This window comes from Pipistrellus kuhlii, unplaced genomic scaffold (genome assembly GCF_014108245.1).
Source record: "Pipistrellus kuhlii isolate mPipKuh1 unplaced genomic scaffold, mPipKuh1.p scaffold_m20_p_2, whole genome shotgun sequence".
NCBI classification, from domain to species: Eukaryota; Metazoa; Chordata; class Mammalia; order Chiroptera; family Vespertilionidae; genus Pipistrellus; species Pipistrellus kuhlii.
Window position 1 is genome coordinate 64,025,111 of NW_023425515.1, and position 27,948 is coordinate 64,053,058.

Below are 27,948 nucleotides of genomic sequence, written 5' to 3' on the forward strand. Positions count from 1 at the left end.
GGTTTTGGTTAATGCAGTATTCAAAGGTGTTTTCATATGTAAGAGAGTGGGCAGCTGCCTTATCTGCTGGGATTATCTCTGAAGGACTGGACTGTGGTTACTGAATACTGTCAATAATGTCTGTCAGGGAGGTAACACATTAATTTCTATACTTGTGGTGTTTCCTATGTAGGTCAGCTAGGGCAGTGTTTCCCAACCTTCTCTCATGATGAGAATCACCTGGTGGAGTTGTTAAAACACAGATTCCTGAATCCCAACTAAGAAGTGCTAAACTAGAATTTTTGGGAACATATAGGTAAAATTGTATACTTAACTAGTGCTCTAAGACAGATTTTATATACAGAGCACTAAGTTAGGTATGCAATTTTACCTATATGTTCTCAAAAATTCTAGTTTAGCACTTCTTAGTTGGGATTCAGGAATCTGTGTTTTAACAACTCCACCAGGTGATTCTCATCATGAGAGAAGGTTGGGAAACACTGAGCTAAGGTAATGCTTTGCCACATCCTCACCCCAGGAGTCAGGCTGAGGGAGCACCCACTGTCTGGAGCATTACAGATTTCCATGGGGGTTGGGAGAATGGCAAATTGCATGCTGGGTCTTTATGCTTTTGTCCAGAAATAACACATTTACTGGCTATAGTTGTTGAATGGTATCCCCCCAAAATTAACAACTACTTCCAGAATCTCAAAATGTGACCTTATCTGGAAATAGGATCTATACAGATGGATTTAGTTAAGGATCTGGAAATGACATTATGCTGGATTTAGGGTTGACCCTACTTCCAATCACTTGTGTCCCTATAAGAAAAAAAAGAGGACATTGAAATAGATAAGGCATCCATGGGAGGGTAGAGACAGACATCGGAGTATTGTAGCTCAGCTGAGGAACTCCAGGTGTTACAGGACAGGGCCTATAGCGGGTCTGCCTCCTCCAGCTGGTAGTGTGTGAGTTCTTGACTTCCTGCAGTGAAGATTTCATATCACAAATCCAGGTGATTTTTGAGCTTATGTTTCTTAAAACTGGGGACATTGAAACAAAGGAAGAACTTAGGATAGAAGAATCAGTAAGAGAGGGCCTACACAGGGCTCTGTTAGCTTTTCATAAATGTTATAGGAAATGTGTGGGCCATGCTGGGCTGCATGAGCTCACTGAAAAGTAAAAGTCAGAGTGATAGCAGTGAGCCAAGGCAGGGCAGGGATGCTGTTAGCTCAGTGGAAAGTCAGAGAAAAAGAGGGCCCCAGAGACAGGTTCAGGGGATAAGCCCAGGATGATCTCCTACAGTTCCTTGCTCCCTGGTTGCAAGTCCTGCAGGGACCCCGAGAGTTTAGGAGAAAGTAGAGACACAAAGTGTAGGCATGCTATAGCTCTTGGTGGTCCTTTTGTCTTGTGGCTTGTTATCTTTCTTTAGCTGGTGGGAATCCAGGGGAGGTCTCAGGGCAGAGTCTTAATATAATACTCATTAGTTTTCCAGGTGTGTCATTCAATATGTTGATTTATCAAAATGTACATATAGAGCAGTGGTTCCAACCTTTTTAAAGTTGCGACCCTTTAATACAGTTCCTCATGTTGTGGTGACCCCCAACCATAAAATTATGTTCATTGCTACTTCATAACTGATTTTGCTACTGTTAATGAACTGTAATGTAAATATTTGTGTTTTCCAATGGTTTTAGGCTCTACAGCAGCAGTTCTCAACCTGTGGATCAGAGTGGAGATAAATAGAAACAAATAGAAACAAACAAGCAAACAAAAATAACACATAAAATCAACAAAACCAAAGTTGGTTTTTTGAAAGGATAAACAAGATTGATCAACCTCTAGACAGGCTCACCAAGAAGCAGAGGGAGGAACCAAATTAAAAAAAACACACGAAAGAGGTGAAATAACAACTGATCCCACAGAAATGCAAATGATTATGAAAAAATACTATGAACAACTCTATTCCAACAAAATGAACAACCTAAATGAAATGGACATATTACCAGAAAAATACAAGCTCCTAAAATTCAATTAGAAAGAATGGGAAAACACACACACACACACACAAACAAACAAACAAACAAACAAAAAACCATGAATAGGCCAATAGCAACCTAAGAAATTGAAGTAGGAATCAAAAGTCTTCCAGCAAACAAAAGCCCTGGTCTGGAATACTTTACAGGGGGGTTCTACCAAGCATTCAAAGAAGAACTAAAACTTATTCTCCTCAGACTATTCCAAAAAATCCAAGAGGAAGGCACACTTCCAAGCTCTTTTCATGAAGCGAGCATTACCTTATTCCAAAACCAAATAAACATACCACAGAAAAAAAGAAGTACAGGTCAATATCCTTGATGCACATAGATGCTAAAATTCTCCACAAAATTCTAGCAAATTGGATTCAGCAATACATTAGAAGGATCAAACACCATGACCAAGTAAGATTTATAATCGGGATGCAAGGATGGTACAATATCTACAAATCAATAAGTGTGGTACATCACATAAGCAAATTGAGAGACAAAAATCACATAATCATATCAATTGATGCAGAAAAAGCATTTGACGAAATCCAACAACCTTTCTTGATAAAAAACTCTCAGCAAAGTTGGAATAGAGGGATCATACCTCAGCATAATAAAAGCCCTATATGACAATCCTACAGCCAATATCATACTCAGGTGGCAAAAGCTAAACTATTTTCCCCTAAGAACAGGAACAAAACAAGGATGCCCACTTTCACCACTCCTGTTTGATATAGTGCTGGAAGTACTAGCCATAGATATCAGACAAGAAGAAGAAATAAAACACATCAAAATTGGAAAAGAAAAAGTAAAACTGTCCTGACTTGCAGATGACATGATACTATACATAGAAAATCCCAAAGATTTCATCAAAAACTACTAGACCTAATAAATGAATTTGGCAATGTAACAGGATACAAAATCAATGCCCAGAAATATATGGCCTTTTTATACATCAAGAATGAACTCACACAAAGAGAAATGAAAAAAAAATCCCATTTATCATTGCACAAAAAAATTAAGATATCTAGTAATAAACTTAACCAAAGACATAAAAGACCTGTACCCGGAAAACTACAGGACATTGCCAAAAGAGATAGAGGAAGACATAAACAAATGGAAGGACATGCCATGTTCATGAATTGGTAGATTCAACATAATTAAAATGTCCATACTACCTAAAGCAATCTATAGATTCAATGCAATACCTATTGAAGTATCAATGGTGTAATCAAAGATCTAGAACAATCTCTCCAAAAATTCATCTGGAACAAAAAAAGACCCTGAATAGTCATAGCCATTCTCAGAAAGAAGAACAAAGTTGGGAGGATCACAGTACCAGACATCAAACTATATTACCAAACCATGGTTCTCAAAACTGCCTGGTACTGGCACAAGAACAGACATATAGACCAATGGAATAGAATAGATGACCTAGAAATTGACCCAAGCCATTATATTCAAATAATATTTGACAAAGGAGGCAAGAGCAACAATGGAGTCAAAACAGCCTCTTTAATAAATGGTGCTGGGAAATTTGGTCAGATACATGCAAAAAAAAAATGAAACTAGATCACCAACTTATACTGTACACAAAAACAAACTCAAAATGTCTAAAGGACTTGAACATAAGACTGGAAACCATAAAAATCTTATAAGATTTTATAGGCAGCAAAATTGCAGACATATGCCCTAGTATGTCTTTACAGACAAAGATCCTAGGGCAAGAGAGACTGAAAAAATAAATAAACGGGACTACATCAAAATGAAAAGCTTCTGCACAGTAAAAGAAACCACCGACAAAATAACAAGAAATCCCACCGCATGGGAGAACATATTTGCCAATGTTAATAAATGCCAAAAAGGGTTTAATCTCCAAAACTTACAGGGAACTCATACAACTTAACAAAACAAAGATAAAGAACCCAATGAAAAAAATGGGCAAAGGACCTAAATAAACACTTTTTGAAAGAGGACATTCAGAAAGCTAAGAGACACATGAAAACATGCTCAAAGTCACTAATCATACGGGAGATGCAAATCAAAAGAACAATGAGGAACTACCCCACACTAGAATGGCTATCATCAACAAATTACAAGTGTTGGTGAGGATGTGGAGAAAAAGGAACCATTCTTCACTGCTGGTGGGAATGTAGATTGGTACAGCCATTATGGAAAATAGTATAGCATTTCCTCAAAAATTGAAAATGGAGCTGCCATTTGACTCAGTAATACCACTTCTATGAATATATTCCAAGAAAATAAAAACACCAATTAGAAAGGTTATGTTCATAGCAGCACAATTTACAATAGCTAAGATTTGGATACAGCCTAAATAACCATCAGCAGATGAGTGGATTAGAAAACTATGGTACATATATACAGTAGACTACTATGCTGCTATTAAAAAGAAGGAATTCTTACCATTTGCAGCAGCATGCATGGAACTGGGAAGCATTATGCTAAGTGAAAAAGCCAGGCAGTGAAAGAAAAATACCACATGATCTCACTCATTTGTGGATAATAAAGAACTTTATAACCTGATGAACAAAAAGAAAGATACAGAGTCAGAGAAGCATTGAACAGACTGTCAAATTACAGGAGGAAGGCTGGTGAATGTTGGGGGTGGGGTGAGGTAGGAGATCAATCAAAGAATGCGTATGCATGCATATAAGCATAATGATGGACACAAGACACTGGAGGGTGGGGTGAGGGCATGTGCTGGGGTGTAGGGAAGGCCAGGAGAAGGTCAATGGGGAAAAAAGGAAATATATGTACTACTATTTGTAATATTTTAAACAATAATAATATTTTAAAAAAGGACTTGGACTGAGTCCCTTCTACTCTAAGTGTAATTAGTTAGGGAAGATAAAACCTTGTTATTCATTAGCTGGATGTAAATTGCTCAGATTATTTGGCCTTGTTTAATTATTTTGTCTCAGTTTCCCTTATTCCACTTGCCAAGGACTTTCCCTTGTTTCTTAAAGGCCTGCCTCACAAGGATCGCCAAGATCTTTCAGCAGCTGGAATATGACTCTGTTGACATGTTAATGTCAGATGTGAAGCTTACAGAACTATGAGAAAATAAATTTCTCTTATTTTAAGCCTCCTTATTTATGTAATTTCTCAGAGATTGATGAAACTAGCACACTGGGCAAATCAAGTCACATTATCCCACCCAATTCCAAGAGGGTGGGAAGGACAGTCACAACACTTGTTCCCATAACCCTGCCCACACCCTTGTAAATAATTCCTTCATTAATCTCCTCTCAGCATCTTCATTTGGGCATGCCATCTGATTTGAATAAGAATCAGTGGATACACATATCATACTATTAGGAGGAGAACTGGAATCTTTTTGACCACAGTGGGAACTGAGTTGAAAAGTGGCACTAATGAAGCAGTAGAGGGAACTTCAAGGAGAGGGACCTACCACCACACAATTGCTTTGTCTCCGCCATTCCTTCACTCAGGCAGAGGAAGGAGCCTGAGCTCAGAAGCAAGTCACACTTCAGCTCCACCATTTATTTCCTGAGATATGAACTTCTCTGGAACTCAGTTTCCTCATATGCACATTGGGTATAACAATGAGGTGGATATAACAATGCTTTTCTTACGGATCATTTAAGGATCCAGGGAGAGAAATATAAAAAGAACCTAAGTGTGGTAAACAATGCCTCCCAAAATTTCAAAACTCTAATCCCTGGGGATTCTCCAATGTGTAACTTTATATAGCAAAGGAGACTTGTGGATGTGATTAAGGTTACAGACCTAAACATAGGGAGATTATCATGGATTCCCAGAGGCACCCAATCTAATCACTTGAGTATTTAAGGTAAATGGCGAGGAAGAAGAGTCAGTCATTGAAATGTGGCAGAAGAGGAGGCAGGACAAGTGGAGAAGGCTTTCATGCATCATTGGTGCTACACACGTTACCCAAAGCCAGCCTGTCCATGCTGATCCACTCCTAGATCGCAGTCAGAAGGCAAATGGGAACCTCAGTCCCACAGACTCTGAATTCTGACAAACACTAAAGTGAACTTAAAGGTGGATTCTCCTCTAGAGCCTTCTAAAGGAACACAGCACAGACAGCACCTTGATTTTGGCCATGGGAGACCAGAAGCAGAGAAACCATTGCACTCTGACCTGTAGAACTGTTGCATAATGAATGGGCATCATTTTAAGACTCTACATTTTTAGTAATTCCTTCTGGCAGCAACTTTTTATTTACTACAACATGATGAGGTCCTGGTGAATAGTAAGCACCCTCTACATGTATATTATGTGTCTCCAAAGGTGACAGTTAGTTAAGGTACAGAGAGGCCTTCCCAGAGCCCCAAAGATTATGTGCTCTCTAAGAAATACAGAAGCTGCGGTTTTATAACTAACCTAGAAGCTGGCTCTCTCTAGTGCTTTCCAGCTGTGGTGAGTGTAGGCTCCCTACCTGAGCAGCCTCCAGCAACAGCAGCAGGGGGAATGGGAAGACCTGTGCTTGTCCCTGACTTGGGCAAATCAAGCCTGGGCTCAAGGACTTCCCCAGGGAAATGCAATCTCATCCCTCCAGTAAAATATCCCCTACCCAAGCTCTCAGTCCTGCCTCCTCCTACTCGGAGGCAGTTTCTGATTCTAATGTTTGTCCCTCGTGGAAGCACAGGTCAGGAAGATCATTTCCTGCTATTGGAGACTTCCTTCTGTTTCCTTCAGCCAACTCCATCTCTCTAACCACATGTCAATATCTTCCAGCTGCCTAACCATCTAAACCCAGTCCTGGCCTATTGAGCACACTGCCACACTGCTTCATTTGATGACTGGGGCAACTGTGCTTTTATGAGTGGGTCGAGTTTAAATAACATCCTAGGACACTGGGCGCTGAGCAAGGTATCAAGGATGTGGGTCCCTCAGTGTTCAATCACCAACAAAGTGTATATGAGAACACGTGGACTAAGGGTTATCCACACTGCACACAGACCTGTGCCTCTGGCTTGAATCAAACTTGTACACACTTGGCCCAATCCCTGTGCCTCTTCAGGGTTTCAGACCAGCAATTGGTGATCCTTTAGATAATATTTTCCCTGTCCTTCTCAGGGACTCACCTCACTATAAGGAGACTCTAATAATAGGAAGTAATACACTAAGTGGCCAGATTATTAAGACCACCCCATCAGTAAATAAAGTAAATTTGTTATGCTAATAATAATAATAATAATAATAATAATATAAAAAACCTTGAGAATATTTGCTTAGGAAATTTTCAATATTCAGTATCTTCGGAATTGTCAATTAAGTACTGATGGGGTGGTTATAATAATCTGGCCACTCAGTATATTGAATGTATGTTTACTGTGCACCAGGCACTGCTCTATGGAGCTGTAAAAGTATCAACAGTAAATTATCTAGGAAATGTAAAGCGTTAACTTCCATTATTTTCATCATGCAGGTTCACAAATGAGGAGAGGAGGGCTCGGAAGTGTTAAGTAACTTGTCCAAGGTTAACCATAGTGCATGGCTAGAGATGTAAACTCAAACCTGGGCTAAAGCGTTTCTGTATTACTACACATCACACGGATTTTCTTGATGATTCAAGACACACAGAGCTTTTTGGTCTTAACCAAGCACTGTGACAGACCCTGGAAATACAAATATACCCTGGAAAGATTTCATTTTCTCCTAGCTAACATGGTAGGAGACAGGTACATACAAAAAAATACATTAATGCATTTTTTTAGCAGAATAAACAAAGTGCAATGGAAAAGGTAATTAGATGTTTTAAGATGAAAAGGAAAAGTGGGGGGAAAAACTTAGGAAGGTGAGTGGGTTGAGTTTAAATAACACCCTAGGACACTGGGTGCTGAGCCAGGTATCAAGGATATGGGTCCTTCAGCCTTCAATCAGCAACAAAGTGTATATGAGAGCACGTGGACTAAGGGTTATTTACTGTGCACAGACTTGTGCCTTTGGCTTGAATCAAAATTGTACACACTTGGCCCAATCCCAGTGCCTCTTCAGGGTTTCAGACAACAATTGGTGTTCCTTTAGATAATATTTTTCCCCTGTCCTCAGGAACTCACCTCACTATAAGGAGACTCTAATAATAGGAAGTAATATTGATTGTGTGCTTACTGTGCACCAGGCACTGCTCTATGTAGCTGTAAAAGTGTTAACTGGAAATTCTCAAAGTGATTTAAAAAGTTAATTTCTATTATTTTCATCACACAGCTTCACAAACGAGGACAGGAGGGCTCAGAAGTGTTAAGTAACTTGTCCAAGGTTAACCATAGTGCATGGCTAGAGATGTAAATTCAAACCTGGGCTAAAGTGTTTCTGTAATACTACACATCACATGGATTTTCCTGCTGATTCAACACACATAGAGCTTTTAGGTCTTGACCAAGCATTGTGACAGATCCTGGAAATACACCCTGGAAAGATTTCATTTTCTCCTAGCTAACATGGTAGAATAAGAGACAGGTACGTACAAAAAAATACATAAATGAATTTTATTAGCAGCATAAATAGTGCAATGGAAATGTTAATTAGATGTTATAGGGCTGTGGTCCACAAACTGCTGCTCACAAGCCACATGCAGCTCCTTGGCCCCTTGAGTGTGGCTCTTCCACAAAACACCATGGCCTGGGCAAGTCTATTTTGAAGAAGTGCCATTAGAAGAAGATTAAGTTTTAAAAAAATGGCTCTCAAAAGAAATTTCAATCATTGTACTGTTGATATTTAGCTCTGTTTGTTAATGAGTTTGCCGACCACTTTTATCGGCTGAAAAGGAAAAGAGGGGAAAAAAACTTAGGAAGGTAGACATAAACAAGAGAGGCAGAGAGAGAAAAGTATCACATATAATCATGAGCCAAGTGCCCATTATTCCCCATTGCCTTTGTTTCCTCATCACTAAAATGGAGATCATAACACCCACTCCATGGCTGTTGTGAAGATTAATTTTGATAATAAATAGAATGTGAATTACCCCTATTCAAAATATTCTACTACACATAACACTCTCAATTTCCACCCCAAAAACTCCTTAAGAAATATAAGAGCTCAAAATCCAAGTAAAAATGCTTGGAAATGTTAAAAGGGAAACAGAAATATAAGGTAGTTAGATACTGGAGAAAGTTATCACAGAGAGAAGCTAATCAAACCTAGGAAGTTTGCTTTGGATTCTGTCTCCTGGAATAGGCTTCCTCTTGCCTCAACATCAAAACACATCCCAGCTGATTCCAAAGAGCTGATGTGGTCACCTAAGTGGCCTCTTGTTTACCTAATTTAAGTATATTCCATTTTCTCTTTTTTGTTAATCCTTACCAGATTATACTTCTTCATTGCTTGCTTTCTTTCTTTCTTTCTTTCTTTCTTTCTTTTTTATTATTATTATTTTTTTTTTAGAGAGTGGAATGTGAAAAGGTGGAAGGGAGAGAGGGAGAAAAAGGGAGAAAGAGAGAGAATTGTCCATGTGACAGACACATCCAGTACATGCCCTGATGGGGACCAAGCAACAAACCTACAATACAGGTGCATGTCTTTGTCTGGGAATCTAACCAAGGACCCTTCCCTGCTCAAACAAATGCTCTAATCACTTAGCAACTCCTGCCAGAGCAAGATTACCCTGTTTTCTGCACAAAACTACATGAGGTACTTAGCCTCAGCAGCTCCCAGCATAAAACAGAGCATCATTCCAACTGTACGTGTGAAAGTTGTAGACAGTCCCTCCTGGTCACTCCTCAGCTTTAGGGGGTCCTTTGGTCTCAGGGACAGCTGGCAGCCTTATTTAGCCAACCAGCTTCCCTGTGGTACACATTGTCCCCAATGCTCTAAGTCTGGTGGGTGATTCACATCCACATAGCAACAGTTGGAGGAGAATCCAACAGTCCCTTTGCTAGCAGCCATTCACATCATGGCCACCATAGTTAAGAACCTCTGTGTTAGTGAGATGTTGCTTTTCCTTTCTTTTTGTAATCATTAAAAAATAAAACAGTCAAATTTCACTGCAGCAATATTTGCCTCCAGTCACATCAACACATTTATTAAACCCCTTCTGTTTGCTCAGTTGAATAGAAAGTCTTAGAGGAGGAAATATTAAAAAAAAAAAAAAAAAAAAAAAAAAAAAAAAAAAAAAAAAAAAAAAAAAAAAAAAAAAACTCTAATTTTAAAGAAATGATAATGTTGAGGGAAAGGTTTATACAAGGAAACCATGGAAAGTTAGGTAGTATATAATGCACTGAGAGTGGAACTGTTATTTCCTGGGTTTCATTACTATGAGAATGGAGTGCGATGGAGGAGATGCCATGGGTAGAGGATTTAGAGATGTGGGGTGTTGTGGGAAATTGCTTTCTTCCCCAGCAGGTAAGAGAAACACAACCAAAGGAGCAGACAGGTTATGCACCCATTAGAACAGAAACTGACTTTGTGACAAGAGAGTTAATCACTTAGGATAAATGTTACTGGCAGTTTTATAAGGTTTTTTCCTTCAGTTTGAATGTTGTGCCTGTGAAATTCAGTGAGATATTGAAATAAAGTGAAGGGGTTAGTCAAAAACCACATGCATAACACAGACCACTGTGTGGAGATAGCCACAGGTAAAAGAGGGAAGAGAGTTTAGGTGGAGGTTGTCAGAGGGAAGAGGGAATGGGGACAAAAGGATGCAGAGTGTAGTTGATAATTCATTGTGTTGTACACTTGAAACCGGTATATTTTTAGGAAACAATGTCACTCTGATAAATTCAAAATTTTTTTTAGGAAAGACCTTGCTTGTGCTATGGCTTGGAGCCACATTTTGAAAAAAAAATTTTTTTTTTCCCCAAACAGGAGTGGACAGTGGAGGGAGGATCCTGGAGCCCAGGATGGAGCAAGAAGGAGGACAGGAACTTTTTAGAAGGGCGGGGTCAGTGACGACCAGAGTGAGCCAGGGTACACACTCCAAGCCTCTCTTGGCCAGAGGGACCAGGACCCTGGCGCAGGGGTCATGGTTGGCAAGGAAACCCTTGTCCTTGAAGCCCAGCATTCGCCACCTCCCTGAAGGTGGCGCCTCAGGGAATATGAATGAATCCGGGAATCTGAGGGACTCCAGTCAGTAGTAACATTGGCTGTGCTGGGTGGGAGCCAGTGTGAGGTGGCCAGAACTCCAGAGCGGCCAGCAGCTGGGCTTTGGGTCCTGCCTGTCTGCCTGTGACGGGCAGCAACTCAGGGTTCTGACTGTGACGCCAGTGGTTGCTCCAGATTCTGTCCTGGTTGCGATGGCAGTTGGCCTCTGCCCCTTCACTGGCACGATGCGGCCCCTGTTGGTGCTGGTGCTGCTGGGCTTAGTGAGCTGCGGTGAGTGGCCCTAATCCTAGCTCTGAGGATGGAATCCTGTCTCCTGCCCCACGGAGCCCCGCTGGCCCTCCAGCTCCCTGAACATGGGGTTCCCTGCAAGCCCCTCGCGAAAGTGGGAGGACCCTTGGGTAGTCAGGCGCTCCCTTCCTTCCTTCCTCTCCCTCTTCTTCATCTTCCCCAGGTGACAGCCCTTTATTGCCTTCCCCTGCTCTCCGCCTCCAGAGGCACACACCAAGGAAGACTCCAAACCTCGCACCTCAAGGGGAAATTAGAAAGAAAAAGTTCCTTCCTTGGCGAGTGGGTGGCAGCTGTTAGGGTACTCCTCTTTGGCATCCCTCTTCCCTCCTAGGCACTTACATGCACTGGGGATGAAGGCAGGAGAGTGGGAGAGCTTAGTCATCTAGCCACTGAGGTGCACATTTTGGGGAAGTCTGCAAGATGGTTAGTATTATTTTTTTTCCTGTTTGCCCTCCCACATGAACATGGGAGGTAAGGGAGACATACCTGATACAATTAAGCTTCATTTCCAACACACCATTTAATCAGAAGAATCTTCCTCCCTTTTTTAACTTATTAAACCCTAGAAATAGACTTCCAGGAAACTCTCTCAACCTCCTGGCCCCACCAACCACTTTAATAGAGTCCAAAGAACACATTCAAGTTTCCCCCTGTGTTTGGGGAACAGTTTAATGGCAATAGATTTTGCTTGAAATATGCAGATAATTTTCAGCTAAGTGGAATTTGATGATTTTTTTCTATTCTGAAGGCATTTTGGCCCCAAGCTTTACAAAACTTTTTTTTTTTTTTTAAACAAAACAAAACACGTGCTTCATAAAAGCTGAGGAAAGCATGTGATTTTTTTGGTGTGGCTCTATAGGCTGTGCCTGTCACATTTCATATACAAAGACCCTTTTGTTAACTTTTTCTAGGATTCTAATTGAGTTCGAGTAACAGTAACAAACAATTGTGATATTTGATTCTATAATTTGAACTTAATTACAGTTAAACTGATAATTAGCCTCACTGTGCAGTTCATAAATCCTTGTGAATTCAGCTATTTTTCAAGATGCTCTTAAGACTCTGCTTACCATTTTCCCCATTCTCTGAAAATCCTGGAGCTGTTTATAATCACTACGTCTATTATCTGAAGGTTTGATATTAGATTAAGTGGTATTCCCTGTCATTATCATAAATGGCTCATTGCTGTTACTATCAAAATAACTAAAATAATACTACTTTCAGGAACCTATTTCCTAATCAGAATGTATATTAAACCACATTGTAAATTGTGATGTGATATTACTAAATCAGACTGTAGGCATCAAAAGCTATTATGAAGAATAAAAATGATAAATCATACATCATTTTAAAAACAAGGGTCCTGTTTTCATGTAGATTAGAAAGAACTGCTATAATGTTACTTTCAAGGATAGCATTTATGTTAGAAATAGTTAAGATCATGTATAATAAGCACTCATCTATAATAATAAAAGTGTAATATGCTAATTAGAGCAAACTTCATTCCAAAAGACCTTCCAGACAAAGCTGGGGCTGCTAGGGAAGCCAGGGCCCAAGGTGCCAGAGGGAAGCTGGTGCCAGCAGCTGGGGAAACAAAGGCCTACTCTTGCACAAATTTTGAGCATCAGGCCTCTAGTTTACATATAATATCAAGGTGCTCAAGACCCTATAAAGTCACAGAATTTAGAATTTATGGTGTTTTAGTGTATGAAGTTAATAATCTAAAAAAGAAAACCAGAATAGAGACCTTATGCACTTGAGCTAGGATAATTCTCTATAATAATAAAAATATAATATGCTAATTAATTAGACCAGACAACCTTCTGGAAGAAGCTGTGGCTGAGGGGGCCAAGCCCCTTGCATGAATTTTGTGCATTGAGCCTCTATCTATACTAATAAAAGGATAACTAGATTGGGTCGACCAGACATCTTCTAGACGCCTGACTTCCTTCTGGACAAATCCACAATGGTAGGGGCCAAAGCAGAGGCAGTTAGGGGCAATCAGGCAGGCAAGGGAGGGCACTTAAGAGCATCAGGTTGGCAAGGGAGAAATTGAGGGTCAATCAGGCCAGCAGACAGAGGCAATTAAGGATGATTAGATAGGCAGAGGTTGTTAGGGGTGATCAAGCAGGCAGGCAGGTGTGTGGTTAGGAGCCAGAGGTCCCAGATTGTGAGAGGGATGTCTGACTGCTTATTTCAGCCCTATCCTGTAGTTTGACATCCCCCAAGGGGTCCCAGATTGGAGAGGGTGCAGGCCAGGCTGAGGGACACCACCACCACTGTGCAGAAATGTCATGCACTGGGCCTCTAGTATATAATAAAAAAGTAATATGCTAAGTGTCCTGTCGTCCGGTTGTCTGTTCATCCAATCAAAGAGTAATATGCTAATGATATGCTAAGGCCACTCAACCACTCAACTATGACATGCACTGACCATGAGGAGGCAGACAGTTAATGGGTTGACTAGTCACTATGATGTGCACTGACCAGCAGGGGGCAGATGATATGACCCATAGTTTAGCTTGCTGCTGAGGTCCAGCAGATCAGGACTGAGTGAGACAGGATGGACACACCTTGGAGTGCACCCATGGTCCAACCCCAACTGGCCAACTTCCCACATTCCTCCCCAGCCTCAATTGTGCACCAGTGGGGTCCCTCAGCCTGGCCTGTGCTCTCTTGCAATCAAGGATCCCTCAAGGGATGTCATTAGCTGGTTAGGCCTTATCCCAGAGGCCAGGTGGAGGGACCCCACTGGTGCATGAATTCGTGCATCACACCTCCAGTTGAGTATAAAAACCAATGGATTTCTGTGTGTGTTTAATATTGAATTATAAAAGGGCACCTGTGAAGAGATGCTAACATCCTCAGAACACAAGAAGTTATAAATCAAGGTATTTGAGAGACTATAGAAGGAGGAAGACAGTCCATGGTCTTTTATGATCATTGTACTCAGACTTTCATTTTGCTTTTGTTACCAGTTGGGGTTACTGCCTGGGACTTTGGAGACACCATAGTGAGAGCAGCCAATTGCAGAGCTGCTGTAGCTCACTGGGAAGTCAGAGAAAAGAGGCCTTAAGACAGGTTGTGGGGGTGAGCCCAGGATGAGCTGCAGCTGTGCATTTCTTCCCTGGATGCAAGTACCATGGGGTCCTTTAGAGGATATGTGCCTGTGGGGAAAGCAAGGAAAGGGAATAGCATGGGATTGCTCCCTGGAGGTAGAGTACATGCTAGAGAGAGCATGGCCCACAACTCCTGGGTTCCATAGAGGGATTGTATGTGTGGAGCCTTTCACTTGGATCCGGGGATGATTGATTGTCACTATATTTCTTCTGGGCATGCCCTTACCATAATGTATAGAGAAAACCCACAGGGATGGGGTCAAAACTAAAATGCAAATATTAGTTTAATTAGTCCAGAGTTCTAGTAAGGTCACATTGGCATTGAGGCCATGTCATTTTCCTCTGAGCTGGGGCCCAATACAGGCTGGCTCCAAACCTGCTGTCAGTCTGCTGGGCCGCCCACAGAGAGGAGGTCTGAAGGCAAAGTTGGTCCAACCCTTGTTCAGGACCTTAAGGCAGACCCTGCCCCAGCCACTCATTTAATTTCCTACACAACTCTTTCAGATTCATTTACAAATAACCTGCAATCAAATGCCATTAACTGTTTTAGTTGACCTTAGTAGTAAAATAAGTTATCTAAAATGCCCATTCCATCTAATTACAAGCAAACTCTAATCCCCTGTGTTGGTTTGCAAGATGCAGAATGAATTATTATGCTCCATCCTTCCCCTATGCTTTACATGCCAAGTTATACTTTGTTTAAAAGCACATCAACATTTTCAGTGGAATTTAAAAACTGATAAAATCTTGCTCAAATAACGAGTAAGTATATGAAGTATCAGTAGTTATTTTTCAAAGTGAGTTTTTAGGTACACATAATTACAAAAATGTTTATTGTCCAAGTATAGTAGTAATTTGGCTTGCTTTAAATAAGATGTTTTCTTTTCTCCTAAAAATATATTACTTTTAAACACAAATTTTTATTTTGAGGAAGTAACTGCCTATTTGAAAGTCCTTTTTTATGGGGCTGCTGCAGAGGTTTAGAGGCAGTGTGTTAAAGCATTGTACTAAATGTTGACTATTAGGACATTTGCTCATGCTGTCATCTGTATTTTGGGAGATATTTTATCTTTGCTACTGAGTTGTTAATGGAGACTTGAAAGGCTAAGTTCTAAAGATGAAAAGCAGGTGTGTGTTTTTTTTTTCCCAAAACTGATAAATTTTCTGAATAAAAAATGATCACATATTATTAAAACTGTGAGTAGTCCTTAATGTTGATTCAACTATGGCTAATATGGGCACTGCCTTTAATTCATTAATGTTATTTTTGTGACACAATTTTAATAAAGCAATTTACCCAATTTTTAGGTTTTGCTGTCATACCTTTTTATACAAGATTTTAAAATTCTATATTTTTATATCTTGTGCCCAATACAGTGCACTCTGGCTGTCGTTAAGCTACTTTCACTTGTAGAGCTATATGCTCTATGATAAAATAAGAAGAATAGTATAGAATCGATTTTTGCTGAACTTGTAATACTAAAGTAAAAAATACAGAGCACCCAGGGAATTTGATTCTGATAGACCTAGGCTAACACAGTAGAACCTGGATTTCCCCTTTGTGTGGTTATGTGGAGGTAAAATAGGAATGAGAGGCCACACCCTCCTCTACTTCCTTCCATACCCATGAAGCAGTTGTATATGACTCCATATCTGATCAACCCAGGGATTGAGAATGTTAATGCATATTTCAATACATGTCACACTGATGGGTTAAAAGACAAGGCAGGGAATTGGGCAAGTGCAAGGTCTGTCAAAATGATTTTATCTGTTTCAAGCCACTTATGAGCCCCCTTGTCATGGTTTGATTCCCAGTCAGAGCACAAGCACTTTTCAAGGCCTTCCTAGACATGGAGACAAATTTCAGACTCTGTGCCTCTTATCAACATAAGATGCAGTAACCAGATACTTTAATAAGGCCTTAATGCAGGATGTTACTGAATTTACACTGCGCTTCCCCCTGTAATTCTAGTTCAACCACTGCACTTCTTGTAAGGCCACTTTACAATTTAGAGGCTATTAATTTGAGTCAGAACTAGACACTCAGGAGACACACCATTTTACCCCAGACCTTGTTTGATCTCTATAGAGAAGAGATCTGACTAAGCCCACTTTTTTTTTTTTTTTTTTTTTTTTTCCTTAATCCTAACCCATTTCAGTTTGAAGCTCCAGTTTTTCATTCCATGGTCAACATCTGTGGTAAAATGGTTTCATTTTCTAGCAGGTATCTTTACTTGTGAGCTTTGCTTCATTTACCTTAGTGACTGTTGAGACTTCTTACCCCATTCTTGAACTGCCATTCCAAATAGACAATTATTTTCCTACTTTACTTCAAAAAAATGGTGATATATGGTATAGATTATTTCAACTTCCCGCCCACCATTTCTAAACTTACCTACAATAGCCTACATAACCTTTATCACTTTCTCCTTCTCACCCAGTTTCAGAAGTATAACTAGCTATTCACCTTTTTAAAGAAAAGATCACCTGTCTATACCTCTTTCACTTCCACCACCTTGGAGACCTACCTAATCAATTTAATTCTTCAGTCTTGTATCTTAGGTATTCCCTTCTTCATTGGTACTTTCACCATAGCTTTCAGACATGCTTAAGTTTTATAATACTCTATATTAAAAACAATAAAACAAACAAATAAATAAATACAAAAAAATCCTACCCTGTTCCTGGCTCCTCAAGTCCTTGCAATATCATCTTCTCTCTCTCTGTTCTCTTCGACTGTTAAATTTAATGAAAGGATAACTGCCTTTTTTTTTTCTAAACCCTCCCATTTATTCTCAATGCAGTATGACTTCTCATCCCACTAGTCTGTTGCAATTTTACAGATCAAGTACCCAGTGATGTAATTTTTAATATAATCATACTTGATATCTATTTTGTTCATAATAAGAAACTTTCTTAATGTCTATAGTGGATATCTCTGCTAACTCAACTACTTCTCACACTCTACTCACTTTCTTAGTTTGTTCCTTTTTAACTATTTGCTCTATAATCATAGGTATTCTCCAATATTTAATTCTACGACACCTTCTCTGTTGCTTTGAAAGGACTCTCTGAGAAATCTTGTTTAAGCTCATGAATTCAATTATCAGTTATATTCTTGGTCTTTGTAGTTTTCACATACTTACCAAATGTTCAATAAATGGCAGCTAGAGTTGACTAACTTCAGCTCTTCCTGCCAAACTCAAGGAACTCTTTCATCTCATCTGCAACTGACTTGGTTGAAATTTTGCATTGAAATATACATATAGAGTCATTGTTACATAATCAGGTCTAAAAAAGTAAGAAGTGAAGGCTTCTCTTGAAATATGGAAGAAGAAGAAATCCTCCCTGTACCTATTTTTTGGGTATTCCTTTCTTGGGATTCATACTTTAACTTTTTTATATTCATGAGGAATGTAAGAAGGCATACTTGTTTAATCCATAGGTTACATTGCCCTTGCTTTTTACCCTTTCTCTTAATGGGGGGATATCAATTAAGTCAAATATTAATTACAAGATTTAGTAATAAGGGTAGTGATGGAACTGAAGAGGGAGTAATGGGAACAATAAGGAAAAGATTAATATAATTGAATAGTGTAAAAAGGGGGAACAGGATTATCATGTGAACTGTGCATTAATAGAAAGAGCCAAAGTTAGTCACTTGTAGCTGCCATTTATTGAGCATTTGCTAAGTATGTGAATGACATTGAGATAAGAATTTTGGGTTCCTTATCTCATTAATTATTAAGAAACTCTCCAGGAGGTATATAGTATCACTTCTCATTATATAGATGAAGAAGCTGAGTTGCAGAGTTTATATAATTTGCCTAAGGTTATATCTCTAGAAGGGGCTAAGGCTTGAGCCAATGCCTGACTCCAAAATATATGTTCTTATCTATACAACCAGAGACAGGTCATGGCCTCTATTGTGAGGGAACATGTGCAGAAGCATGGACATGAGAATACATAGGCATATTCATGGGATTTCAAAAAGGTCATTATAATTGGGCCTTAGTTTGGAAATGAGGACGAACAAGAGGTGGGGCTATAAAAGGCCTTGAAGGACCTAGTTTGCTTTCCATGCTAATTCACTTACAATTTAGCCTGAAGAGATGTAGGGTGGTTGTTAAAGTAGAGTGAGCAAAAGAGTGCCCATGTGCATTTAGAACATTTGTTTTTGGAACTGTGGAAAACACACTGGATCTGGGAATGAGGAAATGTTGAGGCTGGAGACAGAGAGCTACTTAAATAGCAGTAGTTCAAGGGAGAAATGAGGAATGTTTCATTCATACAACCCGCATTACATTTAGAAACTTCTAAATAGTCTGCATCCACCAAAAATATTCATGACTAAGGAGTGAAGAATCCAGCATGATTCTTAGGGCTGGTCTGGTTGACTGGTAGATAAATAAAATACTTTAGGGAAGTGAGGGCTTGTGGTAAGGGTAGGAAGAGAGAAAATTGACATGTTGACTTTGATTGTAACCATACTAGGTCCAAGTTGAAATGTTCAACACCCAGTTGACTTTCTCAAATCTTGAGGAGAAAGGTGGGACCCATTAAATAAAAGTGTAGTCAGAACCATGACTATGGGGAAATACTGGAGAGGGGGAGGCAGTACTGACTATGAATTATGGAATAGGTTTCAATAAGGAAAGGAGGCTGGGATGGGTGAACAAAGCAGTAGAAGGAAATTCAAAATCCAGAGATGTAGAGGCCAAGGGACAGGTACAAGGGAGGAGCTGCCCACTGGCTCAAGAACTGTAGAGAAGTTGAAATAGAGAAACATTCAGATTAAATTTTTCACAATGGATTGTTGGTGGCTTTGGCAAGAGCTGTTGTAGTAAAGCTGAGGTGGAGAGATGAATGCTAGGGGACAGAGATATAGGAAATAAAATGGAGCAAAGAAATGCTTTTAGGTTATTATTTTATGTTAGTAGGGACAAGAGAGACAAATATGAGTGATTTTCTAAGTTGGTGAATATTTTGTGTGCTTTTAAATGTTTAAAAACAAACAAAAGCAAAATGTATATAAATGGAATTGGGGTATGTGGGAGGCTTATAATCAACTAGGAAAGTCCTTGAGGAGGTTGATGGGTGGGGAGGAGGCAAAAATAGAAACACCTCTCAGGTAAAGGGATTCATTTCTGAAGAGGAGAAATATGGGTGAGAGGAGAGAAGTGTGGATTGGGGAGTTTGCTGGTCAATTTTAAGGTGAGGGTTACTAAAAACTTCTTGCTTCTCAACTGGTATCACTGATGGACTCAATCTGAATTAAGAAATAAGAAGAGAGGGCTGCTTTGGAGAGTATGGAATAAGCTTCTGAAGAAGGAGAGAGATTTAAGAGCTGTTAAGTTCTTTATTGATTAAGATTGTACATACCCCCTCCACCGACTCATGCCCTCACCCCTCTGGTGTTCCTGTTTATTGGTTAGGTTTTTATGCATGCATACAAGTCCTTTGGTTGATCTCTCCACCTTACCCTTACCCTCCCTATCTTCCCTCTGAGGTTTGACAGTCTGATCAATGCTTCTCTGTTCATCTGTTCATGTTGTTCATTATATTCCATAAATAAGGGAGATCATTTGATATTTATCTTTCTCTGACTGGCTTATTTCATTTAGCATAATGCTCTCCAATTCCATCCATGCTGTTTCAAATTATAAGAATTTTTTATTTCTTCTCTTTTACTGCAGCATAGTATTCCATTGTGTAGATCAGTTTTTTAATCCATTCATCTGCTGATGGGCACTTAGGCTGTTTACAAATCTTAGTATGGTGAATTGTGCTGCTATGAACACAGGGGTGCATATATTCTTTCTGATTGGTGATTCTAGCTTCTTGGGGTATATTCCTAGAAGTTGGATTGCAGGGCTAAATGGGAGTTCCATTTTTAGTTTTTTGAGGAAACTCCATACTGTTCTCCACAGTGGCTGCACCAGTTTGCATTCCCACCAGCAGTGCAAAATAGTTCATTTTGCTCTGCTTCCTCGCCAACAATTGTCTTTTGTTGATTTGTTGATGATAGCTGTTCTGACAAGTGAGAGATGATATTGCATTGTAATTTTGATTTGCAACTCTCATATGATTAGTGATTTTGAGCATGTTTTCATATGTCTATGTTCTCTCATGTAGTGGGATTTCTTATTGTTTTGTTGATAGTTTCTTTTGCTGTGCAACAGCTTTTTATTTTGATGTAGTCCCATTTGTTTATTTTCTCTTTACTTTCCACTGCCTAGGAGCAGTATCAGTGAAAAAATTGCTTTGGCATATGTATGAGATTTCGCTGCCTGTGGATTCCTCTAGTATATTTATGGTTTCCTGTCTTATGTTTAAGTCCTTCACACATTTTAACTTTATTTTTGTGTAAGGTGTAAATTGGTGGTCTGGTTTCATTTTTTTTTTTTTTTTGCATGTATCTGTCCAATTTTCCCAGCACCATTTATTGAAGAGATTGTCTTGACTCCATTTATGTTCATGACTGTTTTGTCAAATATTAATTGAGCATAGTGGTTTGGGTCAATTTCTGGGTTCTCTATTCTATTACATTGATCTATATGTCTGTTCTTGTGCCAGTGCCAGGCTGTTTTGAGAACAATGGCTTTGTAATACAGCTTGATATCTGGTATTGAGATCCCACCCACTTTGTTCTTCTTTCTCAAGATTGCTGTGGTTATTCAGGGTCTTTTTTTTTTAATTGCAGATGAAATTTTGGAAAGTTCCTTGTAGGTCTATGAAATATGCCATTGGTATTTTATTTTATTTTATTTTATTTTATTTTATTTTAAATAAATCTTCATTGTTCAGATTATTACAGGTGTTCCTCTTTACCCCTTCTTCCCCCATAGCCCTCCTCTACTTGATTCCCAACTCCACCACATGCCCTTACTCCTGCCCCTATCTACATCCATAGGTGTAAAATTTTTGTCCAATCTCTTCCCTCACCCCTCAGACTCCCTTCCCCCTGAGAATTGTTAGTCCAATCTCTTTCTATGTCCCTGTTTCTATTATGTTCACCAGTCCATTTTGTTTTTCAGATTTTTTATTACTTGATTTTTAGATTCACTTGTTGGTAGGTATGTATTTTATGTCTTTTTGTTGTTCATAATTTTACCTTTACTTTTCTTCTTCTTCTTCCTCTCCTTAAAGAATATCCTTCAGCATTTCATGTAATCCTGGTTTGGTTTTGATGAACTCCTTTAACTTTTTCTTGTCTGTGAAGCTCTTTATCTGACCTTCAATTCTGAATGATAGCTTTGTTGGGTAGAGTAATCTTGGTTGTAGGTTCTTGTTGTTCATAATTTTGGATATTTCTTGCCACTCCCTTCTGGCCTGCATAGTTTCTGTTGAGGAATCAGTTGACAGTTGTATGGGTACTCCCTTGTAGGTAACTAGCTCTTTTTCTCTTGCTGCTGGTAAGATTCTCTCTTTGTCTTTTTCCCTTGGCATTTTAATTATGATGTGTCTTTGTATGTTCCTCTTTGGATTCCTCTTGTTTGGGGTTCTGTATGCTTCCTGAACTTGTAAGTCTATTTATTTTACCAGGTAGGGAAAGTTTTCTATCATTATTTCTTTCAATAGTCCTTCAATATCCTGCTCACTCTCCTCTGGCACCCCAAAAATCCAGATGTTGGTACGTTTTAAGCAGTCCGAAGGCTCCTTACACTATCCTCACACTTTTGGATTCTTCTTTCTTTCTGCCTCTCTGGTTGGATGATTTTTTCTTCCTTATATTCCAGGTCTTTGGTTTGATTCTTGGGGTACGTTGATCTATAGTTGAGTTTCTGTATATTCTTTCAGACAATGTATGCTTAATTTCTAACTGGTCCTTTTCCATTTTTTTTTATTTGTATTCTCTTTAAGGTCCTTGATGGTCTCACTAAGCTGTGTGCAGTGGGAGCTTCGCACCACCTGAGTGTCACTGAAGTGTTCCGACACTAAGACGTGTGGCTGTCATGGGTTGGTGGGACCAAGCTTGCCAAGGGTCATTATTACCAGCACTTAGTGTGGTCTCGTATGCACACCTAGAATCAGGAACCCGTCTTGCACTGCGCTATTGGTATGTGCAGGAAATCAGAGTCCCCTAGCAAATTCCAGGAGTTAGAATCCCCCTGTGTCTGCACTAAGAATTGAGTATCAGAGTCTCTTCTGCTTTCTGCAACTTCTTGCTGAGAATCAGGGTCCTTGTGTGCACATGCATCAATGATTGGAGTCACTGGCTCTTAGTGTGAATGCACTGCGAGTCAGGGATCCCAGGCGCACACAAGAAGAAACAGAGTCAAGTCACTGGTGCTTAGTGCTGCCTTCCACCCAGAGAAATGAAATCCAGGTCAGCTTGAGGGACTAGGTTGTAGAGTAGCACTGTGTGCAGGAAATGTTCCTGTGCTGTGGAAAACAAACTTCTGTGTGTTCTTGCCCAGAAACAAAGTCAGATGGCACTGCTACTATGCATGGGCTTCAGCTTTGGTCACCCGGTTGCGTTGTAGGGAGGAGAGTCCCAGTCTCTGGGCATGCGCAGTCTCAAATTCCCATAGCTGAGCTGCGACACAAGAGAGGGGCACGTTTATCAGTTACTGTGGCACTGTCCTATCTGAGAGCCTTTTGGGAGGGATATAGGCTCCTTGACTCACAGAATCTGTGGCTGGAATGTTTGGATTCTTGTTGTCTGTTGGTCTGCAGCTGTAGTCGCAGGTCTCTGCAGGATCTTGGTTTGTGTCTGAGACCAGCCTGGGTGGTGCTGAGGCCAGGATCCCAGCCTCAAGCAGCTATTTCTCAAGATGGTGTGGTCTTTGTCATACATGGAACATGTTTAAGAATATTGAAGACCACCCAGTGGGCAGAGACTATGACACTTTTCGGTTGTTCCTCAGATAGCAACACACATTTTCCTAGAAACCTTTAAGACTGATGCCTGTACTGTCCTGCCCTCCCAGAGCATTTTTGCTCATACAGGTAGGATCGCCCTACATAATCCTGTGTTATAAAAAGTGCATATCATCCCCCCAAGTCAGAATTGGAAGCTTTGAAAGGAAAATTCATACACTTCCTCCCAGTCCAAACACTGATCCTCATACCCTACCAGAATGTTTCAGATCAGGTAACTCTCAATAAATGTTTGCTGCATTTTAAAAAATTCTGAGCCATATATTGAGCCTTCTCTGAAACCACATGGCCATCTTCAGGACTACAGAAGGAGATGGTTATGTTACTGGTTGGTATTCACAGAGATTGTAGAAACCAATACTTTTGGAATTTAATGTAAAAGAATTTTCTATTTTATTTTTAATTTAATTGTAACCCTGGCATCACTGATGGTTGTATTAATATATTTCTGTATGATTAGGACTCCTATTGTAATATCTTATTTTCAGAATTTTCTTACTCATGTCAGTTATTTATGTTCTTTAATTAGTATTTCAAACCTTTTCTTTCCTTTGCTGTTCCATCAGAAAGCAGTAGGCAAATGAGAGAACAACCAAATTAGATAATTTTATTATGGAGTTTAAATAAGTGTTTATAGAAGAAAAAGTTGTAGTCAATAGTCAGTAGAGTGACATTTTTGAACTACCCTTATTTATTAATTATAGTGCAAGGGTTATTCAAGTTATGACTTATCCACATGAATTTTATTTGAATTTAATTAACAACACTAATTCTATTTAAATGGCTTCAGCTTTACATTTTTGTGTATTACAACAAATAATGCATTACAATTAGTACTTCCTGTATTCTTTAGGAAATCCATTCTCTAAGCATAAGTTATGACTTATTTGACATGGTAAGGCTATCTTGGCTTTTAAAGAACATTGAGAGAAAAGACACACATATAGGCAATCAGTGATGCTGAATGAATTAGTGAATATATGCAATTGGTCAACATCCTTAGGGAAATAAAATGAAAATTGTCAACCCTCTTTACCAGGCCGAAATCAATTGCAGAAAAAAGTTTATTTATCTCTCTATGGACAGGAGTAATTTGTATTACTGTTTGAGCTCTACAGCTTATAAACCACAGTGAAAGGCACAGGCCCTTACAAAACCAGATATTTCCAAAGGATCTATCAGACAGTGCCCAGATCCCCAATGAAAGGACACTAACTAATCTGTTTGTCCATTTCAAAACTGTGCACCGTAGTTTCTGACACTTTCTTTTCTAATTCCAACATCACAACCAATTTATTCTCACCTTATTGTGCACTATTAGTTCCCCCTCAATGCTTCTATATCTGGGGAAATAATTCAAAACCCCATGATGTTGAAAAATGCAATTGGAAGTTCAGCTTTTGCCTGGGGCTTCCTACTATTGGGATGACTAGTAGAGAACTGGGAAGAAAGAATCTTGTAAACCACAAGTTTGGATCAGACTGCAAATTCCCAGAAACATAACATTTGCACCTCCCAGTCAGAGAAAGTTTAAATCATGGCATAAAAATGCTGTTTTGCCCAGTTTTTAGAGTATTACCTGCATATGTATAGCACAGCATTGCTGAGAGGGCATTTGTCCATGTAGTTGCCCCTTTAATACCACAACTCTGTGAAGCTGTCTGGTGTTCATTTCTGATCCTCTTACTAGCAGAGAGTAAACCAAGGCACAGAAAAATTAGGCGAATTGCTTAAAATCACATCCTGACAAGGGACATGTAGCATTTATACTCAGGCTTGCTGAACATTGTTCAGTTCATATTTCACTATGCATCCTAGCATTTGATTCAATGGGCATTTAACAAGTACTATGTTCATAAAATAAGAATGTATTATGTTCCTAAGTTTTATTCCCAATTTGTATAAAAGGAAGAAATTGTAAGGATGAACTATTAAAGGTGATATTTATATTTGTTAGTGCTTTGATTTTTTTTCAAGGAAATCTAAATAATTACTTAAATAGAAGAGTTAATAAATGACTTAAATGTGGGAGAGAACTACAATTTATTTACCATCTTGCACATTTTAGGTGAAAGATGAGTGATTGCAATTACCTTCCCAATTTTTATTTTGTAAGAGAACTGGTTATTTATCCTATTAGAAATGTTTAATAAAATACACCTAATTATTAGAAATCTATTCTTGATTTCAACTGTTTTCTAGCTTTATTTTGATTGGCTTATGGTTTTTAGAAGGAAGGAATACGTATAATATATACTTGAAAATTGTTGTTCTTTAGTTTCAATGAAATATGGGAGTGAGAAAATGCCTTTAAATTGCATATATCTCTTTATATATTTGCATACCAAAGTCCATTGCTGTTTAAACTTTGCAATTCAATATAGCCAGAGAATATGTTTTCTCCTTAGCATTCTAAAACTTTGCATCTTAAAAGAAAGATGTGATTTGATCCATCTGATTTACTTTTTATATTAAAGTACAGCATAGCTCAAAACATTCCTTGGAAATGCAACCTAAAGATAGAGATAAACTTCATATGGGTTTAGCAAGTTCTTTTTGGAGGCAGAACGTGAGGCTGAATATAATATTTGGTTTGATTTTTCTGTTAAAAAATTTCCATGGTAAGAACAATATTTTTCTACATACATCAGTGAGTAAGGATGATTACTTCAAACTTTCTGAAGTCAAATACTACACCTGCATGTTCCAACACAGGTTCCTGAATTTATTCCCAATACTCTTGGTAATGTATACTGTGTATTTCTGAGAATGAATAAGGAATAGTTACAATAGTGTCTACCTTGCATGTTAATATTAAAGTAACTTGTTTCTCTTCTTCACCTGGTTTGCCTTCTCTCTGTAGCTGCACTGCTTATTAAGGGGACAATTGAAGAATTACTCTTTTATCTTAAGGATTTGTAGTATCCATAAGTCCTTACCTTATAGAATTCTATAGTGAGATGAAACTATTTTCTTTTTCTTTTCCAGGTTCAGCTCAGCTATTATTTAAAACAATCGAATCTGTAGAATACAACAATGAAAATAAAACTATTCTCATCCCATGCTTTGCCACTAATGTGGAGGCAGAGAGCCTTAGAGAAATGTATACAAGGTGGAAATTCAGAGATAAGATCTTTTTCACCTATAATGGACTTACAAATAAATCCTCTCACTTAGATGATTTTTCAAGTGCACACATCATACCACAGGAACTGCTAGTAGGCAATGCCTCTTTGATAATGGATCTGAAACACGCTGTCCCAGGAAAATACACTTGCGAAGTAACAGAATTAACTAGAGAAGGCGAAACCAACATAGAACTAAAATTAGGTAAGACTTTCATAATATTTCCTTTTATTTGTCATGCAGTAGCCTAATCCTATTAGAAATGGAACAAAATGGGGTTAAGGGACACCTTTGAATAAAAAACTTAGGTTATGACTAATAAATGATTATGTAATAGTCAGCAGCTTTAAGATCATTTGTTTTAAATGCTCTACTACTTTTCATAATAAAACTCCTTTTCTGTATTATTTGTATATTATCTGGTTCTCAACTTTTTTTCTAAGAACTATTCTACTGATGTTCTACTGAACATTGTTTAGTTCATATTTCACTATGCATCCTAGCATTCGACTCAATGGGCATTTACTAAACACTATGTTCATAAAATAAGAATGTATTATGTTCCTAAGTTTTATTCCCAATTTGTATAAAAGAAAGAAATTGTAAGGATGAACTATTAAAGGTGATATTTAATCTGTATTTATGTTTGCTGCTCTCAAAACTGTATTTATGTCATTTAATCTGTATTTATGTTTGCTGTTCTCAAAACTACTATATTTCATGTGATTAATTTTCCATGATATTTCCAATGATGTAGCTTTTTTATTACCTGCACTTTGGTCAAGGGCTGACAAATCACAGCCATGTTCCAGCTGGAAAGAGTAGATTAGAAGGAGAATCACAAAATCAAAAATCATGTCATAATGATGTTTCCTTGAAGTTTCCTGCTATGGTGTTTGTTCTTTTTCTTTATAAAGACGTGGGAGGGTTAGAGATCCAATAGAATTAATTTGAATTCAGCCTTGGTTATAGCACCATGATTGTTCCTTTCTTCACAGATTTGGGCTGGAGAGTTGCGTAAAGCAGTAAAGCTAGCTGAATTAAACAATCTGCTTTCTTTTCTAGTCCTTGCCATGCCAGCTGACTACTTTATCCACGTACAGGTGCATACTGACTTTCTATTTTGAACACTCTATGTAGAACCACTAGACACATTACTCCTCTCAGGATTAGACAAGCCTTTGAGAACCTCTGTTTTAGATGGGATCAGAACATTCAGTTGAATCGACTGTTTGCTTTCTGTTCTTCTAGAGTTTCTTGTTATGAAATGCCTATTACCAGTCTGGGAATGGGGTGTGAATTCTGATGGAATATTTTGACATTGCTTAGGATTAGGAACCAGGACATCTGATTCTGCAACTTAACTGTTTGCTTCTATTGAACTTGAGAAGTTACTTCACTGGGTCCAACTTACCTCATCTCTACATGGTGATAGAAAGAGATTCCTGCTTTTATGTATTCTCCAATCTAACAAGCAT